At 38.9% G+C, this 23,887-nt stretch overlaps 1 protein-coding gene across 3 annotated transcripts in view; it reads right to left on the bottom strand.

The window, feature by feature from the left end:
- Positions 1–23,408, bottom strand: part of TMEM45B (transmembrane protein 45B) — a 65,358-nt gene extending 41,950 nt beyond the window's left edge. Inside the window, exon 1 of one of the 3 annotated variants that reach the window (XM_007495124.3) lies at positions 23,249–23,408. The gene's annotated coding sequence lies outside the window, so the exon portion shown is untranslated. The other 2 variants (XM_001365638.3, XM_056794606.1) reach the window with 2 other exon arrangements.
- Positions 23,409–23,887: the final 479 nt, after the last annotated feature.

The following is a 23,887-nucleotide window of genomic DNA, read 5'->3' as shown; positions in this document are numbered from 1 at the left end:
AAATTGACTGAGTATTCTACCCACTGTGTACTAAATATCGGGTTTCTTTAACAACTCCCTCATCTTTTGATTTCTAGATAAAAGGTCTGGTTTAGAAACATAGAATCCAGGGACAAGTTAGGACAGTAGTTAAAGGTGGGCCTTTTTATTCTGGTTCAATGCTGAGATGAAATGAGGTCCTTTGCCATTTTTCAATCTTTTTAAATGATATCCCCATTTATAGTTTTCTTGACAAAGATACTGAGAGATTTGCCATTTCCTTCTTCAGCTCATTTTATAGATGAGGAAACTGAAGAAAAAAAAAAGGCTTTCCCAGTTCCAGTTCCCAATGGTGGCTACTGAGCAACAAGTAGAGCTCCAACCACTGGACACTGGCTGCTGCCTTCCACTTCCAGAAGCCTGGTGATGATCTCTGCCCTTCCAAACAATACAGGACCCCACGCTCATCCCTGATTCTGTGCTTCTGTTCAGCAGGAAGTAGTTCCAGAAGACTGACCTCTTCCCTATCCCAGTTCTGGCCCCAGGGTTATTTGGAGTGGGGAATGATGTGGGCTGAAGTGTCCCACAAATCTTGCCAAGTAGTTAAGCACAATCAAAAGAACACAGAAACAATAACTGGTTGATTAGTACGGGGCTACCTTTCAGATAAGACATACTTAAGTTTACAATTATGAGAAAACTTCTCACATCAGTCTTTAGACAAATTTCCTTGATTGGGGTCTCTGGAGAGCAACGACAGGTGGTTCAGTTTCTCAATCACACAGGACAAGGCTCAAACAATGCTTGGTTTCCACACTTATTAACTTAGAGTCTGGGCAGAAAGGAGTCAAACTTGCCCTAAAGTTGCCCGAGGATATTTAACATATCATCAGCACACAGTTTACACTGAGGTTTGCTTTCCCCTAGTGGACTGAGTGAACCGTGGTAAAGTAACATCCTTTTCCAGGAGACAGGGGCCAGCAGCTGCCCAAACCAGTGACCCCTTCCTTAGTCAACAATCTCCATAATTTTCTACCATCTTAGCAACTTGAGATCCAAGCAAGCCCTTAGAACCTACACCACCCATTCTCGTCCAACAATAAATGTAGAGGCAATAGTAATAATCTGACCTCCATCTCCTCAGTGCAAAAATTTCTCAGTTATATCTTCCAGTTATGTCCACCAATGAATGGAATTTCTAAAGACAATATTTGGGACTTCTGGGTAAGCATGGTGGCAGTCTAAATGTGGCTTACTTACTCTCTCCAGCACACACAGACAAGGACTACTCCAAAAGACCTTAAGAACCATTTTCAGAGGAGCGGAGGAGCTGTAAAGTGGGGCACAGCATTGAAGGTGCGTGGGATTGGGGCTTTTCCAGTGTATAAGAGGGTGAAAGAGCTTCCACCCAAACGTGAGCCCATCCACTCTCCCCCATCCCCACCTACAGAGCCAGAGCTAGAGCCAGCGCATGCCAAGACAAACAAGGGGCACCTCTGGGTCCTTGGGAGCTGACTAGGACAGAAGGGGACTCACCCCTGAAGGCAGCTAGGCAGAAAACCTCAGCAGGAGAGAGAGCTCGGACATTAGGTGCCTAGAGCGAGTGCACCTGCTGGAGTCAGGGAGTGAGCAAGGAGTGCTTCTGGAGGGAGCAAGGGGACACTTCTGGGTCCTTGGGAGCTGACTAGAATTGCAGGGAACCCACGCCTGAAAGCAGCTAGAGTGGAAAACCAGGCAGGCAGGAGAGCTCAGACCCTGAGTGCCACTGGGAGGGTGGCACCAAGAAGAGCTGCAAAGGACTGCGGAGAATAGGGAACTTGCCCCAGGGAAAATCCTTAACTCCATACACAGAGAACCTGCGCAGCTGATTCAGATTTCTGACTAAAGAGGGAAAGGAAAAGATCGAGAAAAATGGCTAATTGTGCACAGGAGCCTCAAAATCCTTCCAAAAAAACCCCCCAAAACCACTTTTTAAAGTGGTTAATCTGTGCATGGAACTTAATAATGCAAGTACTAAGAATTTGGTATTTTGCAAAAGAGGGGATTTCTAAAGTGTTGTCTTTGACTAAGGTTATATGAATTGTTTTTTAAATGTGCACAATGTATAGGAAGAAATTTGTGATCTAGAGATGAACATGTATTCAGACACAAATTGCCAGAAAGTAATGATGAGTGAATACAAAATATGTACGCATTTGCACTATGAAGATAATTAAGTTTTCCACCTAAATAAGTTAAGGGTATATGATATGCAAACTATATGTCCTTAACAAGAAAATTTTGACCAGCCCTGAAGTCAAGAAGGGCTTGTTATAAGGATTAAATACAATTCAGTATAGTACCTTTCCTCTACTTACAATAATGGTAAAGAGGAGAAGCCAGAAGAAATAAGAGTAATGGACAGAGATACTGGTTGATACTATGAATTCTAGTGTGAAAGAGATACAACAAATTATAAATTGGAATAATGTTGATGGAATTTAATCAGGTATGGAGCAATGTTTTGAGGTAAAAGAAAACTGAACTGGAGGTTCTATTATACTTTAGACAGAGCTTTGAGAGGAGTACAGGTAAATACTTGAACCTCAGTTTGGTTATACACTGAAAGATTGCTAAATGACTTAATCAAAGTTATTTTGGAGTTATAGAGTTCACCAAACTAGAATCCACTGAGAGTAAATTATTATGAATGGTTTGATACATTCAAAATTTTAAATTGTAGTAAGCTCACTTGTTAAAGAAGGATGGACAAGGTTGTTAAGTAATAAAACCTAAATCAAGTCAAGCAGCCTTAGGATAAATTGCTCATAAGCTATTAACCCCTTCCTTGCACACAGGAAGGAGAAAGAAGTGCTTATAACTGTTCCAGACTGATACTTAGGGACTGAAATTGTATACTTTGGCGGTTTTAAGATGCTCAAGCAAGTAAACGTTGCCAGCCCTATCTGACCAAGTAGCTTTTTGAAGCTGTGGAATCTTAATGCAAACATTCCATGTTCAGAATGATAAAATGAGTTGAGTGATATGCAATTGATAAGTTACCTCACACGAACTTTGGGAATATGTTGGCTGATATTTTGATTACATTTTGATCTGTATATGTTGCATATAGTAGCCAAGGCATGGGTAGGATGTTAAAAATGGCATATGTGAAAAATGCTTGCTCAGAATTTTATGACTATTATGTGACTTGCTACTAAAATGATCTAAATCTTATAATTGATGAGCAATATGCTAAAGGCACAGTGTCTCAATTCTTGGGAGTTATTGATTAGCACTTGCAGGTATACCAAATGGTATGTTTATTTTTACAATGGTAAAAGAAAGTCAAGAGGTATGTTGTGTACAGAAGAAAGAGATACTTTGATCTAATATCCATAAAACTTGAGTATGCAGATTTGTGATGGGTGAATGGAAGCTGTGTTCTGCTTTTTAAGCAGAGGGTTTTGAGGGGAAAAGAGAGAGGGAGGAGACACATAGGGAGGTGAAGGAGAACAGATAGATGTTGTATTCTTATAATTGTATCCCTCACCTAGGGATAATTTCTAAAATAAATGTATGTCTTGTTGGAAAATCACATATGATTCTGTAATTTCTCTGGACAGTTATCCTGAAGTGATTTCTGTATGGCCCTTTCTTAGGCCTAGGCCTAGGTACAGGAGATGATACAGCCCTGTTTTATAGTACCATGGAGCTATTCAATTCAGCACTCATGTTTTTTATTTCAGGTTTTGTGACTGAAGTGTGATATGTAAGATATTGCCAAAATATGTAAGAATAACTGAGTGATCAGCCTTGTAGGGATGTGAAAGGCTTGTTTGAGGATATGGAAATTTGTTTCTGGACTGCTGATGAGCAGAATTTCTCTGAGCTATAATGGGTAAGACTTGTCTTTTAAGGAAAAAGAAGATGTCTGGGATCTAATGGTGACAAAGTACACAAAGGACAGAGAATGTCCTGGGACAGTTACAATGGCATATTCTGGGCTCCCTTGGGAATGGGCCAAATTTTCTGACCATCTAGATTGCTAATCCTTGAATGATACAACGATGACATGAGCCAGTGATAGCTTTGGCCTGTATGTAAAGCCTTTACTATGTGTCCCTTGGGAAGTGAGGAAATGTTTTCCCTGTCTGCTTTCTCTTTTGTGACAAATTCCCATAATCAGCACATAATGTAAGTTGTAAAATTAAAGTTTCCATTTCCCCAAACAACCTATTAGGTTAATAATTAAAATAATCAAATTGTTAACATACTTTGAGAACTAAGTAGAGTTATTAATGCCTGAATTGAAGTTTGGATCTTAAGTTCAGATATAATTCAAAGTTTTCCAAATTTCCTTCAGGATCTAGTGTAAAGAAATTAATTTTTGAAATATTGTTATTCAGGTGGTTATAGCTGCTCTGTAAACGAGGACTTTGCAAAAGGATGTTGTTTAACAGAATTTCACATTCCTGTCAGTGCATGATTTCTGGAGATGAAGTCTGCTGGCTAAGATACCCAAATGTTAATGTTTAATATCAGTTTCTCTCCTGGGAGCCATCAGGCCACAATTCCTTGACAGTCATGCGTGGTAGCTTAGGAGGCCACAGAGTGGCTCTTGGCAAGATGTGATTGCCCACTCAGTCCCCTTTGCATAACCACTCTCATCAATATCTCTTACCTACGGAATTGACATGATTATTATTCCCCCCTAGTCTCAGAAGGAATGATGCAAGAGCAAAATAACTGTACCCTTATTCCCCAAAACATCACCAAAAGATCAGACCCTCAAACCCAATCCCAAAAGACTACCAGGGGTTAACTTTTACTTAGACACACAATCCTCAGTAAGACCATAGCTACAGGCCAAGCCCAGAACTTTCTCACTCACAGAAACTTATTCTCATAAAGAGAACACACAAATTAATCATAAAGGCCCATACAAAAAGTACAAGTACATCAAGCTTCAATATGTCTCAGTGACTCGACTTCACAAATCAGTAACTCAGAAACTCCCCAGTAAACCCTGAAAAATGAACAGTCTAACATCAAATCTGAATTGTGTTCCCAGTACCCCTCAACCTCAATGATATGATTGTTGAATTGTCTTTTAAGAACTTCTGATTAATTATTCTATTTTATTAAAAGCAATAAGTAATTTTCCTTGATTGTTTGCAAGCTCAAAACTTCTCACAGGCTAATGAGAAAATTAAGCCACATGTGATGAAATCATTTATCTTGTGTGAAACCTTTATGCTGTCAAGAATATGTAATCATAAGCCAAGAATATAAAATGTTAATCAAGTGATTTGTTAAAAGTTAATGTATCACTTTTCCAATTATCTCCATTTGGACATGTGTGTTAGGTAATGTATCTGTGTGCCACAAAAATGTGTATAAATATAAACATCAATCCTGGGGTTGGTGGAGCATCTATCAGATGCAAAGCATTCCTGTGGCCATAAAGATATAGCTGTCTTCTGTTATTTTCTTTCTTTTTTTTCTTTTTTAATTTTTATTTGGTCATTTCCAAACATTATTCATTGGAAACAAAGATCATTTTCTTTTCTTCCCTCCCCTCCCTCCCACCACCTCTCCCATAGCCCACGCACAATTCCACTGGGTATCACATGTGTCCTTGATTCGAACCCATTTCCATGTTGTTGGTATTTGCATTAGAGTGTTCATTTAGAGTCTCTCCTCAGTCATATCCCCTCAACCCCTGTAGTCAAGCAGTTGCTTTTCATCGGTGTTTTTACTCCCACAGTTTATCCTCTGCTTGTGGATAGTATTTTTTAGATCCCTGCAGATTGTTCAGGGACATTGCATTGACACTAATGGAGAAGTCCATCACCTTCGATTGTACCACAGTGTTTCAGTCTCTGTGTACAATGTTTTCCTGGTTCTGCTCCTTTCGCTCTGCATCACTTCCTGGAGGTTGTTCCAGTCTCCATGGAATTCCTCCACTTCATTATTCCTTTGAGCACAATAGTATTCCATCACCAACATATACCACAATTTGTTCAGCCATTCCCCAATTGAAGGGCATCCCCTCATTTTCCAATTTTTGACCACCACAATAGCGCAGCTATGAATATTTTTGTACATGTCTTTTTCCTTTTTATTTCTTTGGGGTACAAACCCAGCAGTGCTATGGCTGGATCAAAGGGCAGACAGTCTTTTAGCGCCCTTTGGGCATAGTTCCAAATTGCCCTCCAGAATGGCTGGATCAATTCACAACTCCACCAGCAATGAATTAGTGCCCCTACTTTGCCACATCCCCTCCAGCATTCATTACTTTCCATAGCTGTCATGTTAGCCAATCTGCTAGGTGTGAGGTGATACCTCAGAGTTGTTTTGATTTGCATCTCTCTGATTATAAGAGATATAGAGCACTTTTTCATGTGCTTATTAATAGTTTTGATTTCTTTGGCTGAGAACTGCCTGTTCATGTCCCTTGCCCATTTGTCAATTGGAGAATGGCTTGATTTTTTGTACAATTGATTTAGTTCTTTGTAAATTTGAGTAATTCAACCTTAATCAGAGGTTTTTATGAAGATTGTTTCCCAATTTGTTGCTACCCTTCTGATTTTGGTTACATTGGTTTTGTTTGCACAAAACCTTTTTAATTTGATGTATTCCAGATTATTTATTTTGCATTTTGTAACTCTTTCTAATTCTTGCTTGGTTTTGAAGTCTTTCCCTTCCCAAAGGTCTGACATGTGTACTATTCTGTGTTCGCCTAATTTTCTTATAGTTTCCTTCTTTATGTTCAAGTAATTCACCCATTTTGAATTTATCTTGGTGTAGGGTGTGAGGTGTTGATCTAAACCTAATCTTTCCCACACTGTCCTCCAATTTTCCCAGCAGTTTTTATGAAATAGTGGATTTTTGTCCCAAAACCTGGGATTTTGGGGTGTGTCATATACTGTCTTGCTGAGATCATTTATGCCAATTCTATTCCACTGATCCTCCTTTCTGTCTCTTAGCCAGTACCAAATTGTTTTGATGACCGCTGCTTTATAATATAGTCTGAGATCTGGGACTGCAAGACCCCCTTCCTTTGTATTTTTTTTCAGTATTTCCCTGGATATCCTTGATCTTTTGTTCTTCCAAATGAACTTTGTTATGTTTTTTTCTAAATCAGTAAAAAAAAATTTGGAAATTCCATGGGTATGGCACTAAATATAGATGAGTTTGGGTAGGATGGTCATTTTTATTATATTGGCTCGTCCTACCCATGAGCAGTTAATGTTCTTCCAATTGTTCAAGTTTGGTTTTAGTTGTGTGGAAAGTGTTTTGTAGTTGTGTTCATATAGATCCTGTTTTTGTCTCGGGAGATAGATTCCTAAGTATTTTATTTTGTCTAAGGTAATTTTGAATGGGATTTCTCTTTCTAGTTCTTGCTGCTGAGCTGTGTTGGAATTATATAGAAATGCTGATGACTTATGTGGGTTTATTTTGTATCCTGCAACTTTGCTAAAGTTGTTGATTATTTTGATTAGCTTTTTGGTTGAATCTCTAGGATTCTTTAAGTAGACCATCATGTCATCTGCAAAGAGCGATAATTTGGTCTCCTCCTTGCCTATTTTAATGCCTTCAATTTCTTTTTCTTCTCTAATTGCTACTGCTAGTGTTTCTAATACAATGTCAAATAATAGAGGTGATAATGGGCATCCTTGTTTCACTCCTGATCTTAATGGGAATGGATTTAGTTTATCCCCATTGCAGATGATATTAGTTGATGGTTTTAGATATATATATACTGTTTATTATTTTTAGGAATGACCCTTCTATTCCTATGCTTTCTAGTATTATTAGTAGAAATGGTTGTTGTATTTTATCAAAGGCTTTTTCTGCATCTATTGAGATAATCATGTGGTTCTTGTTGGTTTGCTTGTTGATGTGGTCAATTATGTGGATAGTTTTCCTAATATTGAACCTGCCCTGCATCCCTGGTATAAATCCTACTTGATCATGGTGGATGACCCTTCTGATCACTTGCTGGAGTCTTTTTGCTAGTATCCTATTTAAGATTTTTGCATCTATATTCATTAGGGAGATTGGTCTATAATTTTCTTTCTCTGTTTTTGGCCTGCCTGGCTTTGGAATTAGTACCATGTTTGTGTCATAAAAGGAGTTTGGTAGAACTCCCTCTTTGCTTATTATCAAATAGTTTGTATAGTATTGGAGTTAGCTGTTCTTTGAATGTTTGATAGAATTCACTGGTGAATCCGTCAGGCCCTGGGGATTTTTTCTTAGGAAGTTCTTTGATGGCCTGTTGGGTTTCTTTTTCTGATATGGAATTATTTAAGAAAACTATTTCTTCTTCTGTTAGTCTAGGCAATTTATATTTTTTGTAAATATTCATCCATATCACCTAGGTTGGTATATTTATTGCCATATAGTTGGGCAAAGTAGTTTTTAATGATTGCCTTAATTTCCTATTGGTTGGAGGCGAGGTCCCCCTTTTCATCCTTTATGCTGTTAATTTGCCTTTCTTCTTTCCTTTTTTTAATTAGATTAACCAGTACTTTGTCTATTTTGTCTGTTTTTTCAAAGTACCAGCTTCTAGTCTTGTTTATTAGCTCAATAGTTCTGTCACTTTCGATTTTATTAATTTCTCCCTTAATTTTTAGGATATCTAGTTTGGTTTTCTCCTGGGGGGTTTTAATTTGTTCTTTCTCAAGTTTTTTGATTTGCATTTCCAATTCCTTGATTTCTGTCCTCCCTAATTTTTTAATATATGCACTCAGGGATATGAATTTTCCTTTAAGTACTGCCTTGGCTGCATCCCATAATGTTTGAAAGGATGTCTCACCATTGTCATTTTCTTCAACAAAATTATTAATTGTTTCTATGATTTCTTCTCTAACTATCCAATTTTGGAGTATCATATTATTTAATTTCCAATTAATTTTTGATTTGGCTCTCCATGTACCCTTGCCGATAAATATTTTTATTGCCTTTTGATCTGAAAAGGCTGCATTTATTATTTCTGCTTTTCTGCATTTGTATGCCATGTTTCTGTGACCTAGTGTATGATCTATTTTTGTGAATGTGCCATGTGGTGCTGAGAAGAAGGTGTATTCTTTTTATCCCTATTTATTTTTCTCCATATGTCTATTAACTCTAATTTTTCTAAGATTTCATTCACCTCTTTTACCTCTTTCTTATTTATTTTTTGGTTTGATTTATCTAAATTTGATAGTGGTTGGTTCAAGTCTCCCACTAATATGGTTTTACTGTCTATTTCCTCCTTCAATTCTCCTAGTTTCTCTATTAAAAATTTGGATGCTATACCATTTGGTGCATACATGTTGATTCGTGATATTTCCTCATTTTCTATATTCCCTTTTAACAGAATATATTTACCTTCCCTATCCCTTTTGATCAGGTCTATTTTTGCTTTGGCTTTGTCAGATATCATGATTGCAACTCCTGCCTTCCTTCTATCAGTTGAGGCCCAAAAGGTCTTACTCCAACCTGTAATTCTAACCTTGTGAGTGTCAACCCGTCTCATATGTGTTTCTTGAAGACAACAAATGGTAGGGTTTTGGGTTCTAATCCAATCTGCTATTTGTCTACGATTTATGGGTGAGTTCATCCCATTCACATTCAAAGTTATGATTGTCATTTGTGGATTCGCTGGCATTTTGATATCTTCCCCTAGTTCTGACCTTTCTTCTTTAGCTATCTCCTTTTGAACCACTGATTTACTTTAGGTCAGTCCCCCTATTCCCCTCCCTTGAGATGTTTCCCTTTCTAGCCCCTCCATTTTTATGCTCCCTTCCCCTCCCCCCTCTCCTTCCCTCCCTTTTTATACTCCCTTCCCCCTCCCCCTCCTTAATTTTCCTTTCTTTCTTGCTGTAATGGATAAGATAGAATTCAGGATCCCACTGGATCTAGATGTTCTTTCCTCTCAGATTTGATTTCACTGAGAGTAAGGTTTAAGTAATTCCACTTCACGTTCTCTTCCTCTCCTTCTTATATGAGAGTTCTTCCCCTCCCCTTCCCATGTGTATCTTTATATGGGAAAGATTATTCTATTAAGTCACCCCCTATTTCTTGAAGTAAATCTTAGTATTATTGACGGTTCCCCCCCTTTTCCTTTCTTTGCCCCCACTTTCCCCAAATCTTTTTGATGCCCCAATCTTTCCCTATGCATGTTTCTTCTAACTACTCTTATGATGCTACAATTTTTGAGAGTTACACAAAACATTTTCCCCACATATTAATATGTATAATTTGATGTAAATGTAGTCCTTATAGAAGAGAGTTTGACTTAAAGAAAAAGATAAGATTTATCTCCTTTTCCCTTTCTTTCATATTTACCTTTTCATGTTTCTTTTGCTTTCTGTGCTTGGATATCAAATTTTCCACTAAGTTCTGATCTTTTCTTAGCAAATGCTTGGAAATCTTCTATTTTGTTGAATGCCCATACTTTCCCCTGGAAGTATATAGTCAGTTCTGCTGGGTAGTTGATTCTTGGTTAGAGACCCAGCTCTCTTGCCTTTCTAAATATCGTGTTCCATGCTTTGCGGTCTCAGTGTGTTAGTCACTAAGTTGTGTGTGATCCTTATGGGAGCCCCCTTATATCTGAAGCTCCTCTTCTTGGCTTCTTGTAGGATTTTCTCCTTTTCTTGGAAGCTCTTGAATTTGGCAATTACATTCCTAGGGGTTGTCTTTTGGGGATTTAGTATAGAGGGTGTTCTATGAATCCTTTCTATTTCTATTTTGCCCCCTTCCTCCAGAACGTGGGGGCAATTTTCTTTTATAATCTCCTGTAGAATAATATCGAGTTTATTGTTTATCTCTGGTTTTTCTGGAAGACCGATAATTCGGAGGATTTCTCTTCTCCCTCTGTTTTCTAGATCTGTGACCTTCTCAGTGAGATATTTTATGTTTTCTTCTAATTCATTAATTTTTTGGGTTTGCTTTATTGATTCTTGCTGTTTTATGATCTCACTTTCTTCGAGTTGCTTAATTCTGGTCTTTAGGGACTGGTTTTGCTTTTCAGCTTTGTCTGCCCTTCTATTGGATGCTTTGCACTCTTTTTCCAATTGAGTAGTCTTCTCTGTCAGACTGCTGATCTCTTTCTCCCATTTTTCTTTCCAGGTTTCCATCTTTTGGATAAGTTCCAGTTTGAGATCTTCCAGAGCTTGTTGATAGTTTCCATTTTGGGAGGCATGTTCTGATTTTTTTTGGATTTCCTCCTTATTCTCTTCTTTTCCTTGGGTACTTCCACCATAAAAGTTTTCAATAGTCACCTTTTCCCCTTTCTTCCTGGAGGCTTGATTTTGGGCCATGTGAGCCATCCCTTTGGTGGTTTTATTCCCCTTTCCTTTTTGGTCTGGGGTCTGGGTGATATGGGCAGGTTTTCTGTGAATTTAGGTTGCCTCAGACTAGTTCTTCCCAGCCTCCGAGGTTTCTTAGAGCGCTAGGCCCCTGATCACAGCCAAAGTGCCCAGGTGTTCAGCTCTGCCCAGATAATCAGCGCGTGGCCCGCCCCTGGTGTTTAGCTCCGCCCAGATGTTCAGCGCAACCACCCCAAGTACAGCTCCGCGGACCCCATTGCTCAGCGCCGGATTCTCCCGTGAAACCGCCCTGAGATGTTTTTTCCTGGCAGTACCTAGATTCCAAGGACCCTGGAGTGCCCACCTAGACAGAGACGTTCCCCACTCACTCGCTGTCCCGGTGAGCGCTCAGGTAGCTCACTCTGGTTTGGTGGGGGAGGTGGGGTGGGGGAAGGGTGGCTCAGTTCACGTTTCTGTGCAAGCTTTTCCTCTTTCTTATTATAGTGTGGAAATATTCAAGCCCCACGTACCTTCGCCTCTGTGGGGTACTAGGGAGTCCTGTTCCGCCAAAGGTGATTTTTATGCTCCTTTGATGTAGTCTATTTCGTTTGTTGCCGGGGAGAGGAAGCGTGTGGCGTCTAGATTGCAGCCATGATTACCCCCACAATATTGATTTTTAAATGGAATATAAGGGTTTTTTAAAAAAGCAATTCTCTTCCTCTCCAACGATATCATGCTTTAGGAAAGGGGTGGTAGTTGAACTCTATGAGAAGTCAGTTTTCAAGTATTTTTGGATTGTGCATTCCTGGAAAATTCTAGTTTGTTTGTTTTAAAATTTTTTATAAACTCTTACCTTCTGTCTTAGAATCAATACTGTGTGTTGGTTCTAAGGCAGAAGAGTGGTAAGGGCTAGACAATGGGGATCAAGTGACTTGCCCAGGGTCACATATCTGGGAAGTGTCTAAGACCACATTTGAACCCAGACCTTTCATCTCTAGGCCTGGTTCTCAATCCACTGAACCACCCAACTGCCTCTAAAAGGCTTTTTCTCCCCTTTGTCCTCTCCATTCTTCTACAAGAGGACTGGCAAGAAAGACAAAAGAAAATGAAATTCAAGGCCACTCATTTTCTATCTGCTTATAAAGGCTTCATGGAGGCAGAAGAGATGAAAGGCTAGTGTTCAAAAGTACTGCTTTATAATTGTCTATTTGTCCAACTTCCTAATAGGTGTGGGGTAGCCAGTTTTGACCCACTTATGTCAATAATGTCAGAAAGATATAGAGTCATAAATGTTAGTTGAAGATTAAGTAATGGCTTTGAAATTAATTTTTTACAATCATAGACACAAAAACCATAAGCCTATGTATTTTTGCCTCATAGTAAAATACTCAAGTCAACAAGCATAAATAAACAACAAAACTTAAATATGTGGAAAATGAGAAGAGCAGTTAAGGAGGAGCCAAATCCTCTCATTATACACACAGGGACACTGAGGTCATATTGAGGTAAAGTGACTTGCCTTGGGTCACAGAGGTACTGTGGTATAGCTGAAAATCAAGCCCAGGCCTCCTGACTCCAAATCCATCACTTTTCCCATTACTCTCTAATTCTTTTTTTTTTTGCCTTATTGTACTCTAGTGACATAGGAACCTTGACTAAGTCTTAAGTATGTTAGTCAATGCCCTTTCTATGAGTGTGTGTGGAAAAAGAAAGTGGGGAGAGAGGGTATTGGGAGAGAGGGTATTGGGGTGCTTCCCCTTTCTAGTGGGTTTTTTTAAAATTTAGAATATTTTTCCATAGTTATATGATTCATGATTCCCCCCCCTCCCAACCCCCTGTCTCTCCTCCCTCCCAGAGTTGACAAGCAGTTCCACTGGGTTATACATGTGTCATTATTCAAAAACTATTTCCATGTTATTCATATTTACAGTAGAGTTATCTTTTAATATCGAAACCCTTATCATATGCCCATTGAACCACATGATCAATCATATGTTTTTCTTCTTTGTTTCTGCTCCCACAGTTCTTTCTCTGGATGTGGATGCATTCTTTCTCTTTAAGTTCTCTGGATTGTCCTGGGTCATTGCTTTGCTGCTAGTAGAGAAGTCTATTACATTCAATTGTGTCTTACCAAATCTTAAACTGTATTAGAAAGCAGTGGTCATCAAAACAATATTGTACTAGCTAAGAGACAAAAGAGAGGATCAATGGAGTAGACTTGGGATAAATACCTCAGCAAGCTAATGTTTAATAAAAACCAAAGATCCCAGCTTTTGGGATGTTGGAAGCAAATGTCTCTCTCCATTGTGTCACTTTTTTAAACATCATCTCTCAGTGATCTGGAGTTCAAAGACCACTGAGTAAATTCATATATAGATGAACCCTCAAAGAAAGGAAGTTAAAGAACCAAGGAACCAACTAAATGGGAAATTGATTCCACAGATACTGCTTCCCTGGGCAGCCCAGGTAAATTAAGAAATTAGGATTGGTTCCTGAGATGTGACATGAGAGAGTTAGGGGGTGGAGAAAAGAGCTTAGACCAGGAGGTCTTTGGGGTCTTCTGGTTGGAGCATGGAGAACTGAAGGAACCCTTGTTGGAGTTTAGCCGTAGGCTCATCATGGTGGCCAATAGATTAGAAAGCTAAGTATCTCTCTATCTCTTTTCTAACTTTCCCTCTCTTTCCTACTACTATTACTTTCATTTAATTAAGTTATTAAGCTTCTATCAGCCTCATAATTCCAGGGATAAGAACTCGCTATTTGACAAAAACTGCTGGGAAAAATTAGTTTTAGATCAACATCTTACACCCTATACTAAGATAAATTCAAATAAGGTAAATGACTTAAATAAAAAGAGTGAAATCATAAATAAATTAAGTGAACATAGAATAATATACCTGTAAGATCCGTGGGAAAGGAAGAAATTCAAGACCAAGCAAGAGAGAGATAATATTACAAAATGTAAAATGAATGACTTTGATTACATCAAATTAAAAAGGCATTGTACAGACAAAACCAATGCAAACAAAATTCAAAGGAAAGTAACAAATTGGGAAAACATTTTTATAGCAAAACTTTCTGACAAAGGTTTAATTTCCCAAATATATAAGGAACTAAGTCAAATTTATAAAAAAAATAAGGCCATTTCCCAATCAATAAATGGTCAATAGGCAGTTTTCACATGAGGAAATCAAAACTATAAATAAGCACATGAAAAAAGTATTCTAAACCTTCCTGATTAGAGAAATGCAAATAAAAACAATTCTGAGATACCACCTTACACCTATCAGACTGGCCAATATGGCAGCAAAGGAAAGTAATAAATGTTGGAGGGTATGTGGCAAAATTGGGACACTAATACACTGCTGGTGGAGTTGTGACTTGGTCCAACCATTCTGGAGGGCAATTTGGAACTATGTGCAAAGAGTTTTAAAAGATTGCCTAGGGGGAAGCTGGGTGGCTCAGTGGATTGAGAGTCAGGCCTAGAGGCAGGAGGTCCTAGGTTCAAATCTGGTCTCAGATACTTCCCAGCTGTGTGACCCTGGGCAAGTTACTTAACCCCCATTGTCTAGCCCTTATTGATCTTCTGCCTTGGATCCAATACACAGTATTGACTCCAAGATGAAGGTAAGGGTTTAAAAAAAAAAAAGACTGCCTACCCTTTGATCTAGCCATAGCACTGCTGGGTTTGTACCCTAAAGAGATAATAAGGAAAAATACATGCACATAAATATTTATAGCTGCACTCTTTGTGGTGGCAAAAAACTGGAAAATAGGGGAGGTGTCCATCGTTTGGGGAACAGCTGAACAAATTTGGGGAACAGCTGGTATCTGATGGTGATGGAATACTATTGTGCTGAAAGGTATAAAGAACTGGAGGGATTCCATGTGAACTGGAACGACCTCCAGGAATTGATGCAGAATGAAAGGAGCAGAATCAGAACATTGTACACAGAGACTGATACACTGTGGTACAATCAAATGTAATGGACTTTTCTAGTGGGTTTTCTTGAACTCCTTACATATACTCTTCTACCCTTCCCTCTCAGAAAGGAATGGGGAAGAGGCAGCTAGTGATAAAAAACTTGATCGATAAAGCACCCATGAGTCAATCCAAGTCAGGAAAGGCTCTGTTGTATTTCTCCACAGCTATGAGACAGATCTACCATGCTGGCAATTACCTAGGTTTTTGTGAATCAGATTTGAAAAACAAGACAGGAGTCCTGCCAGTTATTTGTTAACATTAGGGAGCTAATGCAACCATTTTCACCAAAACAAAGAACCCATGTGTTGGGCTGAATGGCCTAAGTTCCCTCCCAACTCTAAGATTCTCTGAATGAAAGCAGAATCCTGGAATGTGGGTTTGGATTGAGAACCCTCTTAATTATAGAGTATCTCAGACTTTGGCTATCCAAATTATTATATATTATAATATCTTCTCCCCTTCACCATATTACCACAAAAAGATTTGCTAGGTGCCAGACACTGTGATTAGTACAATACAAGAAGACAACACATAAGAAGTTAGAGAAGAGGACAAAGGTGTCTTGCAGGTACATTGTAGGGAAGAGTCACCCAGTGAGTCAGGAATTCATAAGAGGCCAAGATAACTTCCCTAAAATACATATTCAAGGAAAACCCAGCTCATTAGGGAGAGGGATCTTAAGGGTGGAGGGTGCTTCTGGTATGATCCAGGCTGAGCTTGTACTCTCTGCAGGTTTCTGTGGCATTATAGAGCAAGCCAGGGAGGAGAGCCCTGGCCCAGCCTGGAGAGGAATGAAGATTGCTATGTAAGCCATAAGGGCAACTAGGTGATGCAGTATAGAGAGCACCAGGCTGGAGTCAGGAAGACTTCTCTTTCCAAGTTCAAATGTGACCTCAGATACTTACTAGCTCTGTGAACCTGGGAGTCACTTAATCCTTTTTGCCTCAGTTTCCTCTTCTATAAAATGAGCTGGAGTAGGAAATGGCAAATCACTCCAATATCTTTGCCAAGAAAATCCCAAATGGGATCACAAAATGTCAGATACAACTGAATAACAACAACAAATATCTAGCCATATCTCCCTCATTCTATTAGGTTGGTTTATCCAAATCCAATTATATCTTTAAAAGAAATTAATTTATCTGTGACATGAAAATTCACAGGTAAAAAAGATATATGTTTATATAAAACTATGTCTTGCTATGCTTCTATTATATCAATTCTTTTTCTGGAGGTGGACATATGCAATCTTAAATTGGTTCATTGTTCTAGCCTCTTGAGACCTTTTATAGCTCTTAGTGTGTCATACAAAAGATCCTGCTTTTATTTTCCTTCCCAGCTTCAGTCATTCAGAGCTTAAAGAAACATCTTATCCATCATATTATCTTCATTTTAAAGTCAATTATAAAAATGCTGAAGAGAAAAGGGAAAAGGATAAAGTCCTATAAGATAACATTAGAGACCTTCCAGCCTGACATTGATTTGGTATCTCCTTTTCTCTGGACTTTGTCATTTAATTAGTTATGAATCCACCTAATTATTTATTTAGCCTATATCTATAGTATTATTATTTAGCCTCTATATTTTTCTTAAAATCACAGAATGATAAAACCTGAGAGTTTATTTATATAATTATAACTTACTTTATGCTAGGTACTGTGCTAAGTGCTTTACAAATATTATCTAATTTGATCCTCCCAACAACAATGGAGCTAGATGCTACTGTTATCACCATTTTACAGATGAAGAAACTGAGGAAGAAAGAGGTTAAATGACTTGTCCAAGGTCACACAGATACTAGTAAGTATTATGGAACTAGAATTTTTTTTAAGCTTTTACTTTCTGTAACTCTAAGATAGAAGGGGAAAGGATAGGTAAATGGGCTTAAGTGATTTGCCCCGGATCACACAGCTAGGAAGTGTCTGAGGCTAGATTTGAACCCAGATCCTCTCAATTCCAGGCCTGGCCTTCTATCCACCGAGCTACCTACTTGCTCTCTGTGACTGGATTTTAACTCAGAACTTCCTGACTCCACATCCAATACTCCATCCACTTTGCCACCTAGCTGACACATGGGAGCTGGAAGGGACTTTAGAAATCCATTTCTGTCTTTCACTAAAAACCAAGATCCACTCTAGTGCACTACTGATTGGTGATCCATTAATTCTTGGCTTGAACACTTCTTATAATGGAGATCCTATAACCTCAAACACACTAATTGTAAAGAAAAAATAGTTCTTTATTTTACATCTGACTTCTAAATCTCACTCATTGGTCTTCGTTCTAATCTCCACAGCAACACTGGAATCTATTCCACCTTCTACATGACAAGCTTTTAATATAGGAAGCAGATGACTTGGATTCTAGCTTATTATCATTTTATGACTTTTGATTTTCATTTTCCTCATGTTAAACATGAAAATAAAAATAGCCTTCTATGCCTCACAGAGTTGTTTTTGGGATTCAGCAAAAGCAGAGTTTTGAAAACTACAAAACCATTTGTTAGATGTTAGGTGTGTAGCTAATAAAATTCAATTTTGATTCTTTATCTGTTCCAATAATGAGTACTTGATTCCTTTAACCACTACCAATGAACAATTATTTCATTCAGCCTCCAAATTTTGGTGAAGTGCCTAAAATGCACAAATCACTGTGTTAGGTGCTGGGCAAGATATACAGGAATGCTTAACACACAGCCTGGCCCCTCACAGAGTCTAGAAGAAGGAATATAATAAAAGCATCAATATATTATAATTATTCAATAATGATAATGCAGAATGAGTATGAAGATGACAAGAGAGGTACAGTGCTCTGTTTAAGGTCTGAGGGAGAAAAGCTCTTTTAGGGGTAATGAAATCTGAGAAGGCTTCATGGAAGAGTTATAATTTAGCTGAATTTTCTAGGATGGATAGACCTATGATTTCTTCAGTGTGGAAACTGCCTCCATGTAACATAGATCACAACCAACTGAGAACTTGGAGTGTTAGAAAGCTGTCTGAAATTCAGTGATATAAAGTGATGTGACCATAGTTACACAGCTAGGAAATGTTGAGGCAGATCTTCTTCACTTCCTAGTCCAGCCAGCACTTTTTTCATCTACTATTCTACTTCTCAGAGGGTGGAAAAAAGACATCATAAAACACAAATTTTATTAAATATGTTAGGAATTTGTTTTTTAAATGATTAGTTTTTATGCTATAAAAAATTGTGCATAGATGGTCTTTATCCAAAAGAGATCATAAAAAAGAGCAAAGCTACTTGTGCAAATAATATTTAGAGTAGCTCCTTTTGTGGTGGCCAAGAAAAGGAAATTAAGGGTATGTCTATCAATTGGGGAATGACTGAACAAGTTAAAGTATATGTTGGCGATGGAATACTATTGTACTATAAGAAATGACAAGCAGAATGGTTTCAGAAAAAGCTGGAAAGTAAGCAGCACCAGGAGAACATTGTACACAATAACAGCAATATTGTATGACTTTCAACTGTGAAAGACTTAACTTCTCTCAGCAATACAATGATCCAGGACAATTCTGAGAGATTTCTGACAAAAGATGCTACCCACCTCCAGAGAAAGAAAGAACTTTTGGGGTCAGATGCAGAGCAAAGCATACTATCTTTCACATTAGTTTATTGATGGTTTTATTTTGGGGATTTTGGTTTCATATGATTAATGTGTGTAGAGGGAGTTTCATCCCCTCCCCCTCCTGAATTGCCCACCAGATTCATCCCATTTTTTGCATGCCAGTGCTGTGTCCATGAACGTAAATAAAAGGATGTGGGTAGACACCTGCCTCACCTGGCTCTACTTCCTCGAGTTGGGCAGGTGAGGAGGTCTGTCGGAGAATCCTGCAGGATGAGCTACATGTGGGTAGACTTAGAGTAAGAAAGAGATTTTAAATCTATGCTTGTCTGCTTTCTCTATTTCAAGTGATTAGTAATAAACTTTATAGAAAATAAGAACTTGGAGACATTAATTTTAATCTAATAATTGGAAGTATGTTTTGCATGATAATACATGTACAATCCAGTTCAAACTGCTTACCATCTCTGAGAGGGAGGAGGGAAGGAAATAATTCAGGTGTTATAATTTCAGAAAATGTATATTGAAAATGATTATTACATGTAACTAGGAAAATAAAATAATTTTGAATAAAAAAAAAAGATTGGTTCTACAAGTGACTGTTTTTTCCTGCTACATTCAACTGTATCCAGGAAGGCAGATATGACTTTAAGAGGAATGTGTCAGTTTAGAATGTTCTGTTCTCTACTCATTGGGTAAAAGACTGGTTGGGAGAAGGGGAAATACAGGATTGGGCAGGTTGTAGAAAGAAATAACTTTGACTTGTGATTACTGGAAAGATTTTAATCACTTTAAAACACTCATTTCATAGTGCCTGTCAACTTGGAATTTCTCTCTCTCTCTCTCTCTCTCTCTCTCTCTCTCTCTCTCTCTCTCTCTCTCTCTCTGTGTGTGTGTGTGTGTCTCTCTTTCTTTCTTCCACCTTACATTCTATCTTAGAAGAGCTGATAAGAGCTAAACAATGGGGGTTAAGTGACTTATCCAGGGTCATACAGCTAGAAAAGATCTGAGGCCATATTTGAACCTAGGACCTCCCATCTCTGGATCTGGCTCTTAATCCACTGAGCCACTTCTTTAAACAGTAGGAGAGCTGAAAGCAATCTGAGAAATTTTTGGTTCCTTCCAAAAGAACTACTTCTTCTTGACTTAATTTCCATATCTGTAAGCCAATAATATATCATTATCCCTCATTCTTTATTGAGTACTTACTAAGGGCTTGATACTACTGGGCAATGGAGAGACAAAATCTTAAGTCTATATTGGTCTCTGTCTTGAAGGGGTTTGTAATCTAGTTGGAGAGATAAGACAGAATATACACAGAAGAAGAAATTAGAAAAAAAGAGATAATGTGAAGTTTAAGGCTCATTACAACTAACCACACTGGTCATCACAGACAAGGCCTCCTGGTCAGGATATGAAAGAGTTGAAGGGAAGGAACCATTCAGCATTTCACCTCCTCAAAGATCTGGAGATCCTCATCCTTCAGAGTCTCAAATATTTACCTTTATCTACCTCTTGGCTTTGGAGGAAATGGTGGTACAGTTTTTATGTCCATCACCTTGTGGCACAGAAACAGCTCTATGGGTTGTCTCAGCCATTCTCTACAACTCAGAAAGAATACACTTAAACTTTTCTTATCTAAGCCTAAATATCTCTTGTTCATTAAAAGGATATGAGTCCTCATCTGGTACTCCAGGATCCATTTCACCTCTACTCAGAATGTCTGCTCTCACACATGTTCTAGTTTTTTTTTTTTAAAACAACTTAAATTTAAACAAATTTTCCAATGACGTGTAAAAACAAATTTTGACATTCATTTAAAATTTTTTTGAGTTCCAAATTTATCTTCTCCACCCCCCCCATTGAGAAAGCAAGCAATTTCACATAGGCTATATATGTATAGTCATGCGAAGCATTTTTCCATATTAGTCATGTTGTGAAAGAAAACACAGACCAAAAAAAAAAACTCCATAAAAAAATAAAGTAAAATATAGTATGCTTCAGCCTTAGATTCCCTCAGTTCTTTCTTTGGAGGTAAATGGCATTTTTTATCATCAAATCCTTCAGAATGGTCTTGGATCTTTTTATTGTTGAGAATAGCCAAATCACTTGCCATTGATTATCATACAATATTGATGTTGCTGTGAATGATGTTCTCCTGCTTCTGTTCACCTTACTTTGCATTAGTTCATTAAGTATTCCCAGGTTTTTCTTAAGTCATCCTGCTCATTGTTTCTTATAGCACAGTAATATCTCATAACAATCATAAACCACAATTTGTTCATCCATTCCCCAATTGATGGATATGACCTCAATTTCCAATTTTTTGCCACTACAAAAAAGAACCTTTATATTTTTGTACATATAGGTTCCCCCACCTCCTTTTTAATCTTTTTAGGATACAGACCTAGTAGTGATATTGCTCTGTCAAAGGGGATATGCATAGTTTTATAGCCCTTTTGAGTATAGTTTCAAATTGTTCTCCCGAATGCTTGGATCCCTTAGGGATGCATGAGAAGGCTGTAAGTCAGAATCCCAGAACTGAGCAGAAAAGCTTTGCATTCAAAAGAGCAAAAATCTTTTCTCTGAGCTCCTGCCAAATGGCAAGTTCTTGAGCTGAGCCATATCATAAGAAGTGGATATGGTGACTGAAAGGGAATGTTGGTCTCTATTGCTTTTCATTCAGTAAAAAAAAATACCTATTTTTTTAAAATTACAAATGAAATCCAAGAACAGCTGTGAGATTCTTCAAGCTATTTAAATCACAGAAAGGACCAAATTCCAGTTTTTCTATACAGCCCTGCCCAGCTGTCATTTCATGCTTTTCACATTTTAGTGTCCACCTTTTGAGACCTTTCCACTCATCTCTCATTGTTTACAAGGAAGCATATGGCTCAAACCTTGAGACTAGAAAGCTACAGCAAGAATGCAGTGTGGGTGTGTGAACAGGCTGGGGGGGGGGGAGGGAAGGGGAAGAGTCTCTCCCACTACCCCCATTTGTAGTCTTAGTGTTAAGAGTACTGTATTTGAAGTCAGAGCCCAGTTCAAATTCTGGCTCTGACCTGTGTGACAATGAACAAGGCTGGTCTCTGTGAGTCCATGTCCAAAACCAAACTCTTCTCTCTCTCCACCCCCCCCCCCCCCCCCTTACATACTTAAAAACTCTCCTTTAACCATGGAACAATTTTCTTAATTAATTAAATAAAAATTTTTTAAAAGTTAAAAAAATAACTCTCCTCGAAAGCCCTTTAAAACCTAACCCCTGGCTACCTTTCCAGTTTTCATACATCTTACTCTCCTCCATATACTCTTCCATCTGGCTGTCCTCCTTGCTCCTCTTCTCAGAAGACGCTCCAGCTCTAGGCTCTGGGAGTTTTTATTGTCTGTACCTCCAAGCCAGAAATTCCCTCTGTTTGATTTCTACATCTGGCTTACCTGAGATCCTTCAAGCTTCAGCTAAAGTTCCATCTTCCACCTGAAGCCTTTCCCTACGACCTTAATGCTGATGCCTTCCCTCTTTTTCCTGAATTTCGCTTGTTTGTCCTTAGTCGCTTGGTGTGTTCTCCGAATAAGTCTGTGAGCTCCTCCAGAGTAGGAGTGATCTTTTGCCTCTTTTTGGCACTGTGCCTGCCACAGAGCAGGTGTGTATTAAATATTTCCTGACTTTGTGAGTCTCGGTTTCTTTCTTTTTTAAAAAAATATTTTTTCCATGATTCCATGATTCCTGTTCTCTCCCTCCCCTCGGAGCTGACAAGCAATTCCACTTCTATTATCTATTATCACTGAAAACTTATTTCCATAGTATTCATTTTTAACAGAGTAATCTTTTCAAGTCAAAACACCAAATCCCATACCCATATAAACAAGTGATAAATCGTATGTTTTCTTCTGCATTTCTTCTCCACCCGTTTTCTCTAGATTTGGATAGCATTCTTTCTCATAAATCCCTCTCTCAGTTTCTTTTTTTGTAAGATGGACGGCTATGTTCTCTAAGGTCTCTTCTAGCTCTAGAAATCTCTGATTTCTGGCTAGCAGAGCGCAGTCAGCCTCGGCAAGTGCGGTTGTAGTTGGGTGGGAGCGGGCTGTGGGTGTGGTGGGCAGGTGGAGGTAGGTTGTGGGGCAGGACGACGTGTGGCTGAATGAGGACGTGCGAGCCATACTTCAGGGACATGGCGGGAGATGGCCCCGGACACTTACCGGAGGCGGCAGCGGCAGGTGCTTTCTGACGAACCCTCTTAGAACCCTCTTAGTCCGAGTGCTTGAAGCCTGAGCCTCCAAAAAGGGGATGTCTGACTTGAGCGGCTTGGGTTAGACCCTTTGGGGAGCCCCGACCCCAGCGGTGGCGGCCCGCATCCTTCTGACGCCTTTCCTCCTTCCCCTCCCTCCGTTTTCTCCTCAGGCAGCTCGTTGGGGGATCCCTACCTGAGCGGTCAGTCGCGGTCTGACTCAGCCTCAGTCTCAGCGGGTGACCGGAGGATAGATGGAGAGAGAGGTGCTGTAGGGAGCAGTCTAACGCAAACAGGGTTCTTGTCAGGGTTCACCCCGCCCCTCCAGCAGGAACTGTGTCAAGGGTTTAGGGCAGTTCCCTCCCCTGGTTCTCACCCGCCCGCCTGGCATTTCCTAGTGTGCTGGACTATGTAGCCGCACCCGAGCTTTTCTCCCCAAGGTTTATGAACCAATTCTTTCAAACTTTCCTGAGTCACCTCTCACAACCCGTGCTTTACTGGGGGGTTCACAGTATCTAAGAGATCATTTAGAACCGACTCCCCACCCCTCCATTTTATTAAGATGAAAACGGAGGACTTTCAGAGCAGGGTTTTGTCACCATGTACTGCCTCTATCTTCCCAAGGCAAGCCATCCCACACTACACCCTCTTCATCCCTCTACCAGAGTGGGACTCATCACATTTAGGAGTTCATGTGTAATGTGGAGTTTTATTTAGAACTTCATCAGGTTTTATTAAATGTAAAAATCTGAACTTGCATTAAGCAAATATTAAAAAAAAAACAAATTGGACTAGTATATTTGTGCTAATTTTCCTACTTATAAAAACAATGAAA

Source organism: Monodelphis domestica, chromosome 4, assembly GCF_027887165.1.
Source record: "Monodelphis domestica isolate mMonDom1 chromosome 4, mMonDom1.pri, whole genome shotgun sequence".
NCBI classification, from domain to species: Eukaryota; Metazoa; Chordata; class Mammalia; order Didelphimorphia; family Didelphidae; genus Monodelphis; species Monodelphis domestica.
This window is presented reverse-complemented; position numbering and strand designations above follow the sequence as displayed.